Raw genomic sequence first — 20124 nt, forward strand, 5'->3', positions numbered from 1 at the left:
CAGGAGAAAAAACATATAAACATCTCAATAGAAGGAAAAAAGGCATTTGACAAAATTTAATACCCATTCATGTCAAAAACTCTCAGCAAATTAAGAGTAAAAGGGAACTTCCTCAATATGATAAAGAGCATCTGCAATAATCCTACAGCTAACATAATACTTAATAGTTAAATATTGAACACTTCCCCCCGTAAGACCTGAAGTCTTGGGCAGAACTTACAGGAAAGATTTCGAGATACAGGTTTCCCTCACCATCACAAAGTAGAACATTCCTGTGAAACCTTCACAATTTGAAATGACTTAAAGCAAAGAAGCAATTACTTTAGGGCACGTCTTACTAACGGGTGCACAAAATAAATGGAGGTAAAGCAAGACGCTCACAGACACAGTTGCAAGCGATGGCAGCTGGATGCTGAGATGTTGAGTGCAGTTTCTGGGGAAGGAGCTTGGCGGGGCCACGTTCACTGCTCAGGATGCGCGCTGCCTCTATAAGGGCGCACTGCAGAACAGACGCCGAACACTACTTTTGCTTTCACCTTTTCTCATAAAAGCGAAAATCCTCTTCAGATTTCTTTCGGTTAGTGAAAACAATACTAATGTAGGTCTTTCCTAAAGGTGAAGTGGTGCAAAGTGGAGGGTGCCTGTAGTTCCCCACCTGACTGTGCCCTTTGCTCCTCCTGAAGAACTAGATCTTTGGTTTTGTGAGTTTGGGATTATTTCTCTAACAGTCTTGAAGCACCATGTACCTAAAGGTTGATTGGATGGTCAACCTTGAGGGCTCAGCACCTGTCAGAACTCAGAACGTTCAGGATCAGTCAACCCCCCATCTGCTCCCCATACCACCAAAGCACTGGGGGTTTTGGGGACTATTTTGATTTTTGTTTGGTTAGTTTCATTTACTGTATTACAAGCAACTTACATAAGCTTCCTGGCTGTTAGCACACAAATCAAGAATGAACTAGGCAACATGCACCTTTCCCCACATTTTTCAATAGTTCTCCAGCAAGAGCTTGAAATTTGCTCAGAAAAGCTTATGATTGCCTAACAGACAGTTTCTTGTTACCATGCTGTTCATCTTTCCCAGGTAGGGCCTGAGTCATCCATCAGTGGTTCAGGGTTTGTGTACCCCAGCATATTGTCAGGGCCGGGCCCTGCTGTCCTTGAGTGGAAACCCAAGAAGTCTGTTGTCCCTGGCAGCCTACCAGCCAGACCTATGACAGAGGGGAGCCCAGACTCTGGAGGTGAGACCCAGAAAAGAGCCTGACCTATTTCTTGCTTAGGAAACATCCAGAGAAGCTGCATGATCAGAATGCAAGGATCTGCCTACGAGGATTCTGAGGTCGCCCTGCTCCCATCTAGTGTTATCTTCCAGGAGACGGGACTTCCCCTCCCATTCCCAATGCTCCAGGACACACAGAGCCAGCCCATATGGAGTGAACTCTCCCAGGGTATTTTTAAAGTCCTAGCTTTTGGATAACTGCCCAGCTCTGTCTGCCCAGCTGCTCCCTTCTGAGAAGGCCCTGAGCTGCCTTCCTTCTTGAGATTCCTCCCTGGGGTCTCTCTTGTATGCAGCTCTGACTGTGGGCTGCTGAATCCATTGGGGGTACCTTCATCTCCAGGGGAGATTAGGCAAAGTCTGCTATTAGGGAACTCAACAGACCCACCTGCAAATCCAGCAGCTGGTGCCCTGAATGTACAGAGGAAACTATTTGTTTCCTTAGGAGTGCTTGTACCTTCGATGAGACAGACCAACAAAGAATGAAACAGTTTTCAGGACATTCTAATTAATTGCTATGCTCATAATAGTTGGCATTTGCAAGCACTTATTTTATACCTTCATGATGCTGTGGGTTCTACATAATCTCATTTAATCCTCCTGAGAACCCAATGCATTGGATAGTTTTACTGTTCCTATTTTGCCGCTGTGGGTAGTGAGACTCAGAATATAAATGATATTGTCAAGGCTGAACACTAAGTGGCAGAGCCAGGAACCAGCCAATAGAGTGTAATTCTAAAACAAACAAACAAACAAAAACCCCCAAACTGGTTTGTTAAGTAGAAGTTAGTCATTTACACTCTTGGGAGTAAGTCACTATTTCATTTTATATTTATCACAGTGAGGAAAGAAGATACTGGTCATCATCAGACATGTGTCCTAGAGCTTTTACTGGCGTGTTGAAAAATTCAGAGGATATAAGGATGATTCCCTGGCAGGAGTGGTAATGGCCAAAGAGGCATGCAAAAATCTAGGGAGAACAAATCATCCTAATATTCCAACAAGAAAAAAGGGAAAGGCAGACAAAACAGAAATACATAAACCAAACATATAAATGAAAAGTCTAATTACAGAGAGGCTCCACTGATGAGCTCTGATGAGAAAAGGAGGATATCCTCACTTTATCCCATAAGTGAGGATAAATAGCACCTGCGCATGTACCTGTAGGAAGAGTGGTATGATGGGGAGAGCTTCCATGATAAGGAAAAGAGCTGCCATTGGTGAGTACCCACTTTATGCCAAGTCCATATCCGTGTTCTAGTCAAATCCAAATAATAACTCAGAGAAGTAGGTATGATTATAACCAGCAACTGCTTCCTCCCTCCCCACCTCACCCTCCTCCCCGTGCTTTGTTGGCACCTTGCAGTAGGAGGAAAATATAATAAAGGTACTGAAATAAATCTCTATTTCAGTAAGTCATTTGAGAAAGGTCCTATGGATTGCCTAAGGATAAAGAGGGAAAATGCATGGTGGATGACGTAAGGTGAAGTGGTCTCATAATTGATCGAACAACTCAGTTTGTTGTCAGAGGACCCTGGTTTGCATCTGGATATACCACTTCTCAGATGGGAGACGTTGCTCACATTATTTAAACTCTCTGAACTACAGATTTCTTAGGTGCAAAATAAAGATAATAACACTATTTACTTCATAAGGATTAAGTTAGATTATGTATATTAAAGGCATCTTATAAACTATAATGGTATTACATGACAATAACTATTAATATCCAGCAATATTACCAGTAGAGGATTACAAAGCTTTGATCTTGACCCTATTTTCGTCAACATTTTATCAAAGACATGGATGAAGACAGGAAACACCAGAGCTGGCAATGAAAGCTGATACATTTGATGTCTTAATAATTCAGAGTTTATGCTAGAGTTAGGACAGTCATAGTGATTTTAGCAGGCTGGAATATTCAACAAACCCAATAAGAAAAAAATTTATCAAGAATGAACTTTTATATCTGTGCTTGACCAAAAACAAAATTCCACAAGGACAGAATGAGGAAGCAGTTCACTGAAGGAGGGTCTGGGAGATTTGGTTAACCTCGAGCCCAGTCTGAAAGAGCTATGTGAGGTGGCTGCAGAAAAAGCAACAGAATTTTAGGCTGTGTTTATAGAAGTAGGGGCCATAGTCTAGTACTCTTCTTGGGCCAGTACCCATCTGGGGTCCTTTGTTTAATTCTGGAGATGGCATTAAAGGACAAGCAAGATGACCAGGTTTCTAGTAAATGAGAAATGGTTGAAGGGATTAGAAGTGCCTGGGTGAGAGAAGAGTAAATAGTGGTAGTAATAATTATAATCACCATCACCACAGCAATGGTTAATACTTACTGAGTACTTACATGTCTAGAATTAATATCTGTTATCTCACTTAACGCTCGCAAAAACCTTGGGAGGTAGGTACCATTGTTATCCCTGCTTCCTCATTTTATAGATGACAAAGCCGACTTAGAGAGACTAGTGGCTCACTCAAGTTTATACAGCTAGTACATGAAGGAGCATATTTTTGAACTCAAGTATTCTTATCTAGAACTGGTACTTTTAGCCAACTTGCTCTGCTGCTTTCTTAGAGCTGGGGAAAGTAAAACAGCTAACAAAATATTTGAAGGACTATCATGTGGAATAGAGATCAGCCCTTTTTAATATAGTTCTAGAAGGTAGTGCTAATGTAATAGGGGAGAACTTCTGTATTCCATTACAAGTTCGTCACTAAAGGGATGTTTCCTATAAGCTTAAATTATACAAAATGGCCCATCTCTGGGAACCCTGCCTCCTAGGTAATGAGCATTAAGCTAAAAAACCTTTGTTTAGCTCTTAGGAAACATCCTGACCAGGCCCACCTGTGAATGACGGCAGGGAGGAAGAAGTTAACACATCCGCTCTGGAGGCGGACCGGAACCCGGAAGTGTTTGACTTTACTCCCTCCCCTTTTAGTATAAAAGAAGCCTAAGTTCCAACTCAGGCAAGATGGTTCTTGGGGATGTGAGTTCGTCTTCTTTTCAGTCCGCTGGCTTTCTGAATAAAGTCGCTCTTCCTTTCCCCAACAACTTGGTCTCGGTAACACTGAGTCTAGGAAATGTAAAACTCCAGAAGGGAGATTTAGGCTAGGCGTTAGCAAGGAGAGTCCGTCTAACTGTTAGAGACTATGGCAGGGGCTGCATTGCCGAGTTTCTCTCTCCAGCCTCTTGCCAAGCAGAGGTGGGATGGCCGGCCCCAGTTGGAAAATTTTCAGGTAAGGCCTTAGCATCTGCCGGGACCACTTGTACTGAGGATCTTCCCTTCAGAATTCTCTGAAGTAACAGTGGCTACCCCAGCGCTTGGCAGTTGGAACAAGGAATCGACATTCGGCAGCTGGCGAGCTCCATACGGTAGGGTAAGTCACTCCAGTGTGTACAGCTGGGAACTTTCTTTTCTCTCCGTTTGGGGCTTTTTCTCTGGAATAAGCCAATTTGTTTTGCATTTGAGTGGGGTACACTGTTGGAGAGAGGAAAGAGTTGTTGGACTTCTCCCCGATTTGTGAACAGGTTCATTTGTTTGTTTGGATGCTGGCATTTGTGAGTGAAGTTTGTGTTTTGTTTGTCTTGAATTTCTGTCTTTAAAAATGGGGAATGTTTCAACAATCCCTAAAGTCCTCTGAGGCGCATTTTGGATAATTGATCTGATTACAGCTATGAACACATGGGTGAGAGGAAGATGATATTTTATTGTAAAAATGTGTGGCCAGAGTACCTGTTAGGATCTCCGCCAGGTGTTTAGGCAGGGTTATCTTGGGACTCTGTGCACCGTGTACTGCTATCCTTGCTGTGATAATTACGCTGTTTATGATCTCCTGTGTCATTGGTATATGTAAAACCCCAAGACCAAACTTGAGGGTTTATTTAGGATTTTCTGTTTGTCCTTTGGGTTTTTCATTTTATTTTGTTTGGTACTGTTTCTCCATTTACAGCCAAATCAGTTGTGATATTTAAAACTTTTACTGATGTCAAATGTAGGAAAGGAACAGGAAAAATAAATAAATAAATAAATAAACCTGTCTGTTCTTCTCCAAGAGTGGGACATTCCCAGGAAGAAGAGAAAGGTTCCACTTGGTTCCTAAAATCACCAGAAGCTACGAATAGAAGTGCCTTTTCCATAAATATTAGTAAAAAGGGTTTAGTCATCTAGACAGGTGACCTTGATTTGTCCCATCTGCCAGAAACCCAGTTTGAATCCAACCTCTTTTGTAACTGATAGGTTTTACATTGTTGTACCTGATTCATGGCTGAAACTTTGGTATGGGAACTATGAGGTCCCTGTGCTTTTTTATTTTTATTTATTACTATACTTCTTATGGTTCATAACATATAAACACAGACTAGTTCGTTGGTGAAAATAGATTAATAAAACTCTTTGCGTCAATGTATCATGCCTTGCATTTCCCTTGACATTCAATGTCAAATCATAAATGAACTTCTTTTAAAAAAACTTTGCCCCCTTATATAACAAAATAACTTTTAAAATGTTTATATTTATTATGAAAATAACAATATATAGATGGCGAACAATAAAATATAGAAAAATAACAGACATGAATATATATTTATATGATATAAAATATTATCTTCTATTTGGTATAAAGTTAGTTGTGCTGTATTAAAAAATTGCTATTAATTTATATCAATTATATATCTCACTTTTTACAATTTGAACTTTTCTTGAAGTCCAATTTTTTTTCCAGTAGAAATGGGAAAAATATTTTTCCTAACTAATGCACTATTCTTTAAAACATTGAAGTAATCTTTACATGTTCTTAATTATGAAAGCATATTTAGTATTTCCCCTTTGACCTCCTTCCCCAGCATATTGACTAAAGCATCATCAGAATAGTAGTTTCCTATGGTGCATTTTGTGCGCTGACGTTCCCCCAGGAGACTGCATTTCTGACCTCCTCATTCTAAGTCTCTCTTCACGTCTAGAGGATACATTTTCTCAATGTAAACATGTTTAAAAAGAAAATAGTCAACATTAGCCCACTTTATGAAGTCCAGATCCATTTGCTTTCATATTCATACAGAAATATTATGAGAACTGTCCAATACACAACTAACAAAAAGGGTAATCATAATATCAATGATCCTAGAGCACTAAGAGAGCAGAAAACCTGAATTTCAACGATAGTCCTTGTCTCCATTTTGTCATCTGTAAAATGAGAGGTTATAGATCTTTCTGTCTCTCTGCTTGTCTCTCTCCCTCTAATTCTTTCTCACTCTCTGCAGCCAACATCTTTAGAGAAACTCTTCTCACATTAACAGGTGAGCATGCTCAAAGAGGATTCCATAAACTCACGCCAGACTCCTTTGCTGCTAGGAAAAGGCATGTCTCTTAGGTTCTGTCAAGTACACATATGCATAAAAGAAAAATACGGGGAAGAACCTAATAAAATTTAGAAACTCGTTTTGTAGCACAACACTTGTGGCAATCAAATCACGTTTATATATTTACTACTGGTCTTATCACATTTCCAAAAATGCCCAAAGTTTGGTACCTTCTGGGAGACAACCTGAAGGGCTTGGAATAAATGATCTGCATCAATTAAAAGTCTATAGTGACATTTTTTCAAGAGTTAAAATGTGTGCATTTGGAAAAGAAAGTGAAGAAGTATAAATTATACCTCTGTTACAACTTCTGATACATTCATAGAATTTTTGTTCTTCATTGCAGCAGTCTGGGCTCTACTTTTTGTAGGATTGTTTTTGGTTTTTTTTTCTTTCTTTTTTTCTTTTATTGCCTTGGCAGTAATTACTGTTAGCTTTTTTTTTTTAATTTTTATTTTATATTGGAGTATATTTGATTTACAATGTTGTGTTAGTTTCAGGTGCACAGCAAAGTGATTCAGTTATACATATATCTATTTTTCAGATTCTTTTCCCATATAGGTTATTACAGAGTATTGAGTAGAGTTCCCTGTGCTATATGGTAGGTCCTTGTTGATTAGGTATTTTATATATAGTAGTGTGAATATGTTAATCCCAAACTCCTACTATATCCTTCCCCCCACCTTTCCCCTTTGGTAACCAAAAGTTTGTATTCTAAGTCTGTGAGTCAGTTTCTGTCTTATAAATAAGTTCATCTGTATCTTTTTTTAGATTCCACATATAAGTGATAATCATACAATATTTGTCTTTGTCTGACTTACTTCACTTAGTATGATAATCTCTAGGTCCATCCATGTTGCTTCAAATGGCATTATTTCATTCTTTTATATGGCTGAGTAGTATTCCATTGTATATATGTACCACATCTTCTTTCTCCATTCCTCTGTCGATGGACATTTAGGTTGCTTCCATGTCTTGGCTATTGTAAACGGTGCTGCAATGAACATTGGGGTGCATGTATGTTTTCAAATTATGATTTGAATGGAATATTACTCAACCATAAAAAGAAATGAAATTGAGTTATTTATAGTGAGGTGTATGGACCTAGAGTCTGTCATACAGAGTGAAGTAAGTCAGAAGGAGAAAAACAAATACCGTATGCTAACACATATATATGGAATCTAATTTTTAAAAAAATGGTTCTGAACAACCTAGGAGCAGGACAGGAATAAAGACGCAGATGTAGAGAATGGACTTGAGGACACGGGGAGTGGGAAGGGTAAGCTGGGACAAAATGAGAGAGTGGCATGGACTTATATACACTACGAAACGTAAAATAGATAGCTAGGGGGAAGCAGCTGCATAGCACAGGGAGATCAGCTCCGTGCTTTGTGACCACATAGAGGGGTGGGATAGGAAGGGTGGGAAGGAGACACAAGAGGGAGGATATATGGGGATATATGTATAAGTATAGCTGATTCATTTTGTTATACAACAGCAACTAACACAACAATGAAAACAATTATACTCCAGTAAAGATGTTTAAAAACAAAACAAAACAAAAAAAACAAAAGAGTGGCTTAATAAGGTTATTGAGTTATTGAGATGTTAACTAGACATGGAACACAATTCAGTTCTAAGCTACTTTTGGATAGTAGACAAGAACTTTCTCAGTCTACTCATGTTGACTTCTGAATAATAGAAACAAAATGTAATAAAGAGGTAGTACACGAAAAATAATATACCTATCCCAATGCAAAAACGTTTTCTATTATAGTTCCCAGTAAGAATGTTAAATCAAAGGGTTATTGTGACTAGGAAGAGAGATTCAGGTTAAAAAGTTATTTGTAAGATTGTAGGATGAACTTCAAACATTAAATGAGACAGAAAGAGAAGATGAATCTCTCCTGAGACAAAGAGAGAAGGAAAGATATCTTTTGCTCTGGTTTTCTTCAGCATACACTTATGGTGCTTACTATGTGCTGGGCAAGGTTCTAAGTACTTTGCAAATATTACTTTGTTTAGTCTGCATTAACAATCTTTGTGGTCTAGGCATTATGTTACTCATGCTCACTTGAGGAAATAGATGCACACAGACATTAGGTATTATTTTCTGAAGTCACAGAGCTGGCCCAGGGCAGTATCAGGCTTCCAACCCAGGCTCATAGTCACTATGCTGTCCAGCCTGTTTTCCTTTCTAGAACCACATGCAATCGGCCAATGTCAAATGCATTGAACATACTTTCCCTTCAAGAAGAAACATACCCATGAAATTCTCTCCCTGTACTTGCATGCAGCACTCAGTTCTCTGCAGCCCCTGAGCCCTTCTGCCTATCTGCATATCCAGGTAGACCAAAGAAAGCCTTAGAGATAGAATACATATATAGATATATATCATAGATATGTATTGTACACTAAACACACCTAAATCTCCATTTCCCTAAATCACACGTATACACATACATTCTTGGTCTCTATGAAGGCTAAGCCATTGTGTAGTGGCTTTGGGTTGGCTACTGAACCTTCTAAGTCTGTTTCTGTACCTATAAACTAAGAATAAATGCACTATCTACCTCACTGGCTGAACAGAACTTATATTTTCCTCCTACACACTTACATCTTGGTGCTTCTCATTCCTTAGAAAATTCAGCTGTCACTAACACATTCCCTATTCTTAACATGAAACACTTCTCCCTCTACTCCAGACACAGATGACTTGATCAGGGCACATGTATTCAGAGGAAGTGTGACCTTATTTGGGCTGAACACATTAGAGACACCAAAATCAAGAACCAGAGATACCAGGACCGAGATGGTCAGAACCAGAAGGTTAGGGAACTCCTGGAGTGAAGGCTGCATTTTAGGGACTGTCCTGCTGGGGTCATGAGCAAGTAAAGGGAACACGTGGAACCAGGAGGATGTGACAGCTGCTCTGAGAAGTAGAGATGGTGCTTCAGGCAGCTCTGAAGGTACAGAGAGGGTACCTTTAGGTCTGAGACATCATTCTGCTACTCCAAGCATGGGGAGGCTAGCTCTGTCACTTTGTCTCCTAGGAAACCCCTCTGCTTTTGGCTTCAGATAGTGTGCATGAGATTGTGGTCACTTGCAATCAAGTGATTTCTAAACTTGTGGGCTTATTGTAAAGATTAAATGAAATGAGACAAGGAAGCACCCCCCAAGAGAGTTGTAGGGCAACCAAAAGCACCATCCTCTGACATCTGATGCAAATTAAAACAAAAGGAGCAGAGAGCAGGCCACCCTAGGTTCCTGGAGCATGGGCCCATGTGTGGTGTGGTGAGTCCAAAGGGACAGGGGGTGGGGCCAGACCTGATGGGCAGCACAAAAGGTCTGCAGACTTCTCTAGAGATGAGCAGAGGGAGTGAGTCTGTGTTTGGGGAATGGAGAGGAATTGAAGTCATGCTAAATTCACCAAAATTGAAGTCATATGCTAAATTCACCAAAACTATTAAAAGATAGTTTGCTCCAGCAGAACCCAGCAGAGGTGGAACCCAGTGGAGGCAGAACCCAGCAGAAAATAATGACCTTTTAGGTTTGGAGTGTCCTTATTCACAAAAGAACCACAAAGGTGGGATCTTTGTTCACGAGCCTGGGGTCAGGCCAAAGCTCCTGCAGTGGGAGCTCTGAGTCCAAACCACTGGACTAACAGAGAAGCTCAGACCCCGTGGAATATTCATCAGAGTGCGGTCTCACAGAGGTCCTCATCTCAGCACCAAGACCCAGCTCTACCCAACAGCTTACAAACTCCAGTGTTGGAAGCCTCAGGCCAAACAATCAATAACAGAGGAACAAAATCCCACTCATTAAAAAAAAAAAAAAAAAGTGACAGCAACAAAATATGTCACAGAAGAAGGAGCAAGGTAAAAACTTACAAGACCAAATAAATGAAGAGGAAATAGGCAATCTACCTGAAAAAGAATTCAGAGTAATGATAGTAAAGATGATCCAGAATCGTGGAAATAGACTAGAGGTATGGATTGAGAAGATACAAGAAATGTTCAACAAAGATCTAGAAGAACTAAAGAACAAACAAACAGAGATGAACAACACAATAACTGAAGTGAAAAATACACTAGAAGGAATCAGTAACAGAATAACTGAGGCAGAAGAACGAATAAGTGATCTGGAAGACAAAATGGTGGAAATAACTCCTGAGGAGCAGAATAAAGAAAAAAGGATGAAAAGAATTGAAGACAATCTCAGAGACATCTGGGACAACACGAAACGTACCAACATTCTAATTATACTGGTCCCAGAAGAAGAAGAGAAAAGGAAAGGGTCTGAGAAAATATTGCAGAGATTATAGTTGAAAACTTCCCTAACATGGGAAAGGAAAAGGCCCTGGGTGTGGGGGGGGGGGGGGTGTGCTGGGCCTAGGCTCAGTGCGACCAGAAGGGGCCTTGTCGTGTGGAGCATCAGGCCTGGGATCTGCAGGCTCCCCGAGGCCCACTGGGTCGGGGGAAATGCAGGCCGCATTTCCTTCTGGTCCTCCAATCCCCTGAGGGTCTCTCCCTGTCCCTGTTGTTCCCCTCGTTGTGAATGGGCCCCTCTGTGCATGGGAATCCCTCCCCTCCTCCAGCTGCCCCTCAGGGGCACCAGTCCCATCTGGCCTCCACTTCTCCTTCCCCTTCCCTCCTCCATATCCTACTGGGTCACTCAGGGGTTCCTCCAGTCCTCTTAGGTGTCCGAGGTCCCCCACCAACACCTGGTAGGTGTCCTAGTTGTGAGGAGACGCCAACTCTGCATCCTCCTACTCTGCCACCTTGACTCCAGCCCCCCAGCTTTTTTTCTGATGGAGATTTCCTTGAAGTCTAGGAGCTGAAATAATAAATAAAAACATGTAAAAAGAGGGAACAGCCACCACCAATTACGGCAGATTGGCTCTGTGCTGGGGTCCTTGTTCACCACTTAGCTAGGCTTGCTCTGAGCCTAGGGATGAGCCTGAGGTGAGAGCTTGAGGTCTTCTCAGGACTTTTCTGAGCATGTCATGCCTGGCCCTGCGTGTGGCTTTCTAAATTCCCCTGCATATAGGCTGCTTTGAAAGTCCTAATTTCCCAAATAGTCTCACTTCCAGCTTCTACCTTGGGCTTTAAATGGTCTATTATATTTCTCCACCCAGAATCTCTTGACCCAGGCGTCTGTTCATTTAGAGTTGCCTTGTAGCTTTACAAGTAGCACCTGCCATTTTTCTGTGTTCTGTGTTATGCAAAACAGACAAGAGCATCTTGCTTCAGGCTTTCAGGCTTTCGGTTTTCCCCCTGACAGGTTGGAATAGTGGTACACAATAATTTGTAAATAAGGTCTACTCTGCTCCAACCAGTTGGAATTGGAGAACTGGAAACCAGGCTGCTGCTGGCTCAAGACTAAGACCACTGTTGTGTTGGGAGGAGTGGAACAAGAGTAGGTAAATGGCCACAAAACTTTCCTATCTCTTTGGAGATGATTTTTTCCAATTGGGCATTTGCTTGTCTGTGGAAACCTTTGATGATTTTCCAGAGCTCTTACAGAGTTGGTTTAGAAGCTTCTGATTAGTTTTTGTTTTGAATGTTTCTGTAGGGAAACGAGAGTTTGAAACTTCCTAGACCATCATTTTGCTGCCATCTTTCTTCCTTTAACTTTTGATATAAATTTTAGAATAAGCTTGTCTATTGTGACAAAAAAAAAACCTGTTGGGAGTTGATAGGAATTGCATTTAAACCTACAGATCAATTTGGGAAGAATTAATATTTTACCATATTGAGTCTTCCAATCCATGAAAATAATATGCCTCTGTACTTTTTTTTTTTTACCACTTGTTTAATTGTTTTCATCAGAGTTTTGTAGGTTTCATTATACAGATCTACATTTTTTAAACATTTATATTAAACATCTCATTTTGAAGGCAGTTATTGTATACATTTATTTATTTATATTTATTTGTAGCACTTTTTATTTTTCTTAAGCTGAGGTATAACTGACATACAACATTATATTAGTTTCAAGTGGACAACATAATGATTCAATATTTCTATATGTTGCAAAATTACGACCACAATAAGTCTAGTTAACATCCACCATCATATATTGTTACAATTTTTTTCTTGTGATAAGAACTTTTAAGATCTATTCTCTTAGAAACTTTCAAATATGCAGTACAGTATTTTTAACTAGAGTTGCCGTGTTTTACATTACATCCACATGATTTATAATATTTATTTTATAACTGGAAGTTTGTATGTTTTGACTACCTCCAGCCTTTTTGCCCACCTTCCTCACGCCCCACTTCCAGCAACCACCAAACTGTTCCCTGTATCTGTGAGTCTGTTTTGTTTGTTTTCATTATTCCATATATGTGAGATCATACAGTATTTGTTTTTCTGTGTGTGACTTATTTTGCTTAGCATAACACCCTCAAGGTCTATCCATGCTGTCACAAGTGGCAAGATTTTATTCTTCTTTATGACTGAATAATATTCCATTATATATATATATATACCTCACATTTTCTTTATCCATTTATTCATCACTGGACATTTTGGTTGTTTCCATAGTTCGGCTATTGTAAATAAGGCTGCAATGAACATAGGGTTGCATATATCTTTTCAAGTTAGCATTTTTATTTTCTTTGGCTAAATACCCAGAAGTGGAATTGCTGAATTATATGGTAGTTCTATTTTTAATTTTTGAGGAAACTCCATGCTGTTTTCCATAATGGCTACACAAATTTACATTCCCACAAGCAGTGCACAAAGTTTCCCTTTTCTCCCTATCCTTGCTAACACTTATTATTTCTTCGTTTTTGATAATAGCCATTCTAACAGGTATAAGGTGATACCTCATTGTGGTTTTGATTTGCAATTTCTTGATGACTAATGATGTTGAGCATCTTTTTGTGTACCTGTTAACCAATTGTGTATCGTCTTTGGACAATGCCTTTTCAGATCTTCTGCTTATTTTTTAATTGGAATTTTTTTGTTTGTTTTTGAGCTGTATGAATTCTTTACATGCTTTGGATATTAACCCCTCCCCTTATTGGATAGATGATTTGCAAATATTTTCTCCTATTCACTAGGTTGCCTTTTCACTCTATTGATGGTTTCCTTTGCTGTGCAGAAGCTATTTAGTTTGATGTACTTCTACTTGTTTATTTTTGCTTTAATTGCCTTTGCTTTTGGTGTCAAATCCCAAAAAGAAAAAAAAAATCATTGACAAGATTGATGTTAAGGAGCTTACTGCCTATGTTTTATTCTAGGAGTTTTTATGGTTTCAGGTCTTACATTCAAGTCTTTAATCCATTTTGAGTTGAATTTGTGTATGGTGTAAGATACTGGTCCAGTTTCATTTTTTGTATGTGGCTGTCCAGTTTTCCTAATACCATTTATTGAAGAGACTGTCCTTTATCTATTGTATACTCTTGGCTCCTTTGTTGTAAATTCATTGACCATATATGAATGGGTTTATTTCTGGGCTCTCTATCTTTTTCATTGATATGTGTCTCCCTTTATACCAATACCATACTGTTTTGATTACTATAGCTTTGTAATATAGTTTGAAATCAGGGAGCATGCATTTTCCAGCTTTCTTCTTCTTTCTCAAGATTTTCAGGGCCTTTTGTGGTTCCATACAAATTTTAGAATTGTTTGTTCTGTTTCTGTGAAAAATGTCACTGGAATTTTGATTGAGTTTTATTGAATCTGTAGATTGTTTGAGGAGTATGGACATTTTAATAATATCAATTCTTCCAATACATGAGCATGGGGTATCTTTGTGTCTTCTTCAATTTATTTCATCAATGCCTTGTAGTTTCAGTGTACAGGTCTTTCACTTCCTTGGTTAAATTTATTCTTATTTTATTCTTTATGATACAATTGTAAATGGGATTGTTTTCTTAACTTCTCTTTTGGTTAGTTTGTTATTAGTGTGTAGAAATGTGACATACTTCTGTATAATGATTTTATATCCTGCAAATTTACTCAATTCATTTATTAGTTCTGACAGTTTTTCGATGGAGTCTTTAGGGTTTTCTATATATTGTGTCATGTCATCTGCAAATAGTAACAGTTTTACTTCTTTCTTCCCAGTTTGGATGCCTTTTATTTCTTTTCCTTGCATAATTGCCCTGGCTAGGACTTTAGTGGTCGTCTTTGTCTTGTTTCTGATCTTAGAGGAAAAGCTTTCAGCTTTTCACTGTTGAATATGATGTTATTTGTGGGCTTGTCATATATGGTCTTTATTATGTTGAGGTATGCTCCCTCTATACCCACTTCATTGAGAGTTTTTATAATAAATTGATGTTGAGTTTTCTCAAAAGTCTTTCTGCATCTATTGAGAGGAGCATATGATTTTCATTCTTCAAGTTGTTAATGTGGTATATCACATTGATTGATTTGCAGATATTGAACCATCCTTGCATCCTAGGAATAAATCTCACTGGATCATGTTAGATGACCATTTTACTGTATTGTGGAATTTGTTGTTTACTCTCCACGTGTTTGTGAATTTTCCAGTTTTCTTTTTGTAATCAATTTCTAGTTTCATACCATTGTAGTCAGAAAAGGAGCTTGATATAATTTAAATCTTCTTCAATTTGTTAAGATTTGGTTTTCGCTTTACATATGATCTATCCTGGAGAATGTTCCATGTGTACTTGAGAAGAATGTATATTCTGTTGCTTTTGGATGGAATGTTATATATATATGTTAAATCCATCTGATCTAACATGTCATTTAAAGCCAATCTTTCTTTATTGATTTTCTGTGTGGATGATATATCCGTTGATGTAATACGATACTCAAGTCCCATACTATTATGGTATTGCTATTTCTCCTTTAAGGCCTATTAATATTTGCTTTATTTATTTAGGTGCTCCTATGTTGGATGCATAAATATTTACAAATGTTATATACTCTTATTGGATTGACCCTTTTATCCATATGTAATGTCCTTCTTTGTCTCTTGTTACAGTCTTTGTTTTAAAGTCTATTTTTTCTGATATAATTATAGATAGCTACCCCAGCTTTCTTTTGGTTTCCATTTGCATGGAATATCTTTTTCCATCCCTTCAATTTCAATCTGTGTGTGTCTTTAGCTGTGAAATGAGTTTCTTATAGGCCACATATAGATGGGTCTTCTTTTTTAATCTATTCAGCCACCCTATGTCTTTTGATTGAAGCCTTTAGTCCATTTACATTTAAAATAATTATTGATAAGTATGTATTTATTGCCATCTTGTTAATTGTTTTCTGGCTATTTTGTGATTTCTCTGTTTCTTTCTTCTCTTGCTCTCTTCCTTAGTGGCTTAATGACTTTCTTTAGTTGTATGTTTAGATTCCTTTCTTGTTATCTTTTGTGCATCTACTCTAGGTGTTTGCTTGGTGGTTACCATGAAGCTCACATTTAACAACTTATATTTTTAACAGTCTATTTTAAGTTGATAACAACTTAAGTTTGAATGCATTCTATAGGTCAAAGTTTTTACTCCTCCCTCCTCACATTTTATGTTTTTGATGACATATTTTACATGTTTTTATGTTGTATATCCCTTAACTAATTATTTTAATTATAAGTCTTTTTACGAGTTTTGTCTTTTAACCTTCTTACAGCTTTATAATTCATTAATCCACTACCTTTACTATATACACTTACCTTTACTGGTGAGATTTATACTTTCATGTGTTTTCTTGTTACTAATTAGCGGCCTTTCATTTCAGCTTAAAGAAGTTCTTTTAACAATTCTTGTAAGGCTGAGTTAGTGGTGATGAACTCCTTTAACGTTTAGTCATCTGGAAAACTCTTTTATCTCTCCTTCAGTTCTGAATATAACTGGGTGAAGTATTTGCTGGGTGAAGTATTCTTGGTTGGAAAGATTTTTCTTTCAGCACTTTGAATATATTGTGCGACTCCCTTCTGAGCTGTAACATATCTGCTAAAAAATCTGATGATAGTCTTATGGAAGTTCTTTTGTATGTAACAAGTTGTACTTCTCTTGGTGATTTTAAGATTCCCTTGTTATCTTTAACTTTGACATTTTAATTTTAATATTTCTTGGTATGGATCTCTTTAGGTTGATCTGCTTTGGAGCTCTCTGGGCTTCCTGTATCTGGATGTCTGTTTCTTTCCCCAGGTTAGGAACAGTTTTCAGATATTATTTCTACAAATGTTTTCTGCCCCTTTTTCTCTTCTCCTTCTGGAGTTCCTATAAGGTGAATGTTATTCCATTTGATGTGCCATAAATCCCTTAAGCTATATTAATTATTTTCATTCTTTTTTCTTCCTTATTCTCTGATTGGATGAGTTCCTCTGACCTGTCTTTGAGTTCACCTATTCTTTCTTGTGCTTCATCTACTGTATTTCTAAGTTCAGTTATTGCGTTCTCCAGTTCTGTGACTTCTATTTGGAACTTTCTTATATCTTCTATTTCTTTGTTGAAGTTCTCACTGTTTTCATCCATTTTCCTTCTGAGTTCAGTGAGCACTTTTATGACCATAACTTTGAACTCTTTATCAAGTAAATTACTTATGTTCATTTCATTAAGATTTTTTCCTGAGGTTTTATCTTGTTCTTTTTTTGGAGTATAGTCCTCTCTTTCTTCATTTTGCTTGACTCTCTGTGTTGGTTTCTACGCATTAAGTGAAATAGTCACATCTCCCAGTCTTGAAGAGCTGTGTGACAGATGAACCTTGTCATTTAACGCTGTCTACTCTTGGTTGTCTCTCAAAACTTTGTGATTGTCTAAGCAGTTTATTTTTAATAGACTTGGCACACCCTCCCAGCAGTTGAGGGTTTGCCAAGACCAGTGAGCATCCCAAACTGGAGGATCACAGTCAGCACCTAGATTCAGGTTGATAGGAAGCCAGACAATTTGGTAACAGCTTTTAAAGAATACAAATATATTCAGTCCTGTGAGATTGCAAGTGTAAGCCTTGCTGGGCCCCAGAAGCAAGTAATCTGAAGATATTCCCTGGGGAGCAGTCACAAGAAAACAGGGCTTCAGATAAGTGTACAAGCTCCATTCTGGGAGATACCAGTGAAGTGCAGTAAGGCAGAGTGAGGGTGGAAAGATGGTACCCCCAGCCTACCTTCCTTGAGAGCACATCCGTAGCCTCTAGATGTGTGCTGAACCTGAAGCCTGCTCTTAAGTCTTGTCCCTACTAGCAAATAGGCCTTTTTCATGTAAAGGCTGGGACTGTGTCTCAGTCTGATGTGTAGTGGTACATCCTGTGGGTGGTATCCTGCCAAGAACTGTCTCTCCAATTGTTACAGTCCCATGGGATGCAGAAAAGAGATCCCTCCTGGCCTCCAGAGCCAGGTGATCAAGGAGCATCCCCTGAGTGGAGGCCACAAAAGTGGGATCTCCCGTCTTGGAGATTCTGGCTCTCTGGAGCACATCAGAAGGAAACTGTGAAGATGATGCTTACTGGCTGGAGTGAGGCGGTGGGAAGAGTGCAAAGATGACACCATCTGAATGAAGGGGAAAAGGGAAAAGAAAAAAAGAAAAAGAAGAAGAAGAAAAATATATATATATAGCAAGACAGAGGAAGAGCAGGGAAGAAGGAGCCAGCTGGCTGGAGCACAAAGTTGTCACCTGCAGGAAAGGAAAAAGGGGGAAAAAGATGGCACCCTTCAGCTTTATCAAGGCAGAGAGAGAGCAGGAAGATGGCACCCGCCAGCCTCTGTCCCTGGGGAGTATTCCAGCAGGCCCCTGTTCCTCAGGTTAATGCTTTAAAATTGGGAAGTGAGTCTCTTTCACAAAAAGTCAGAGTGCTTTTCAAAGGGCTGCTTCTGCACTTGGCCCTGGGGCAGGTGAGTCTGTGCACAGGCCCTTTAAGAGCTGTTCCTCAGTCCACCACAGCCCTGTGGGTCTCATGGGATGTGCCTTGTTGGTCTTCAAAGTCAGATGTTTTGGGGGTCTATCTCTCAGGTGCCAGCCTTAAAAGTTGGAGTGCCCAGTGTGGGGTCCAAACCCTTCACCTCTCAGGGAGAAGCTCCAGGTTTTGAGCTCCTTCCTGATTGTGTGTCTCCACACCAGGGATGGGATTTATGGAAAAATTGTGTCTCAGCCTTTCCTACCTGTTTTGATGTGGTTTCCCTCTGGTTTTCCTGATGTGAAGGGGTTGCTCCACCATCTTTTAGTTTTTTTCAGAGGAAAGTTTTCCATATGTAGCTGTAGATTTGGTGCGTTTGTGGGAGGAGGTGGGTTCAGGATCTTCCTATGTTGCCACCTTGAACTGGAACCTATTTACTACGTTTTAAATTTTGGTTTTCAATCGTTCAGTTTGTTACTAGTATATGGAAATATGATCAATGTTGTGTATTAATGTTTACGTATAGATCTTATATTCTGAGATCCTGCTACAGCAATTTATTATAATTTATTATGAGTTTTCTTATACATTCCTTGGAATTTTCTATGTAGACAATTATGTCATCTGTAAATAATGACAATTATATTTCTTCTTTTCTAATATGTATGCCTCTGTTTTCCTTTTCTTGCTGCACTACACTAACTAGAATCTAAAGTACTACATTGAAAACTAAGAGATGAGAGTGGACATTCTAACCTTGTTTTTGAACTCAGGGAAGAACATTCATTCTTTCACCATTTCATGTGATGTTAGAAGTAGGTTTTTTGTAGATGTTCTTTATTAGGTTGAGGTAGTGACCTTCTATTCCTAGTTTTCTGAGCATTTTTAATATGAATGGGTGTTGAATTTCGTTAACTGCCTTTTCTGTATTAATTGGTGTGACAGTATGTGTTCCTTTAGACTCAATATGGTAGATTACATTGATGATTTTTTACCATTGAACCAGGCTTGCATCCCTGGAATAAATTCCACTTGGTCATAGTCTGTTATTCATGTGGATTCTGATGGTAGGTATTCTTGTGGATTCCTTCTAGTAGGGTAAATTACGGTTCCCCAAAAAGGTCCGTGTTTAACCCCTCCTATGACAATATGTGAATGTCACCTTGTATGGAAAAAAGGACTTTGAAGCTGTGACCAAGCAAAAAATCTTGAGATGAAGAGATTATCATAAATTTTCTGGGTGGGCTATATATAAACACAAAGATTTGTATAGGAGGGACACAGGAAGAGTCAGAGTTGGAGAGACCATGTGATGAGGGAAGCAGAGATTAAAGTGATGCACTTTGAAGATGGAAGAAGGGACTAATTCCAAGGAATGCAGGCAGCCTCTAGAAGACAGAAAGGGAAAGGAAACAGATTCTCCTGTAGGGCTTCAAAAGGAACAAGCCCTGAGACACCTTGACTAATAGACTACTGAGCTGCAAAAACTTTCTTTCACAAAGGGTCAAGGAGGGCTGGGAGCACATATGTGCTGCCCACCTGGACAGAGGAGGACCTGTGAGGCTGACCTACAGATTAGTGGAGGTGGAGAGACATGAGCCCCTTTCTTCTCCAAGCTCTTTGCAGGGTCCAGCAGAGAGCCATGCCACCTGTGGAAGCCTGCGGCCCCAGTTTTGCATGCTGAT

The sequence above is a fragment of the Balaenoptera borealis genome (genome assembly GCF_965194805.1).
Source record: "Balaenoptera borealis genome assembly, chromosome: 8".
Classification (NCBI taxonomy): Eukaryota; Metazoa; Chordata; class Mammalia; order Artiodactyla; family Balaenopteridae; genus Balaenoptera; species Balaenoptera borealis.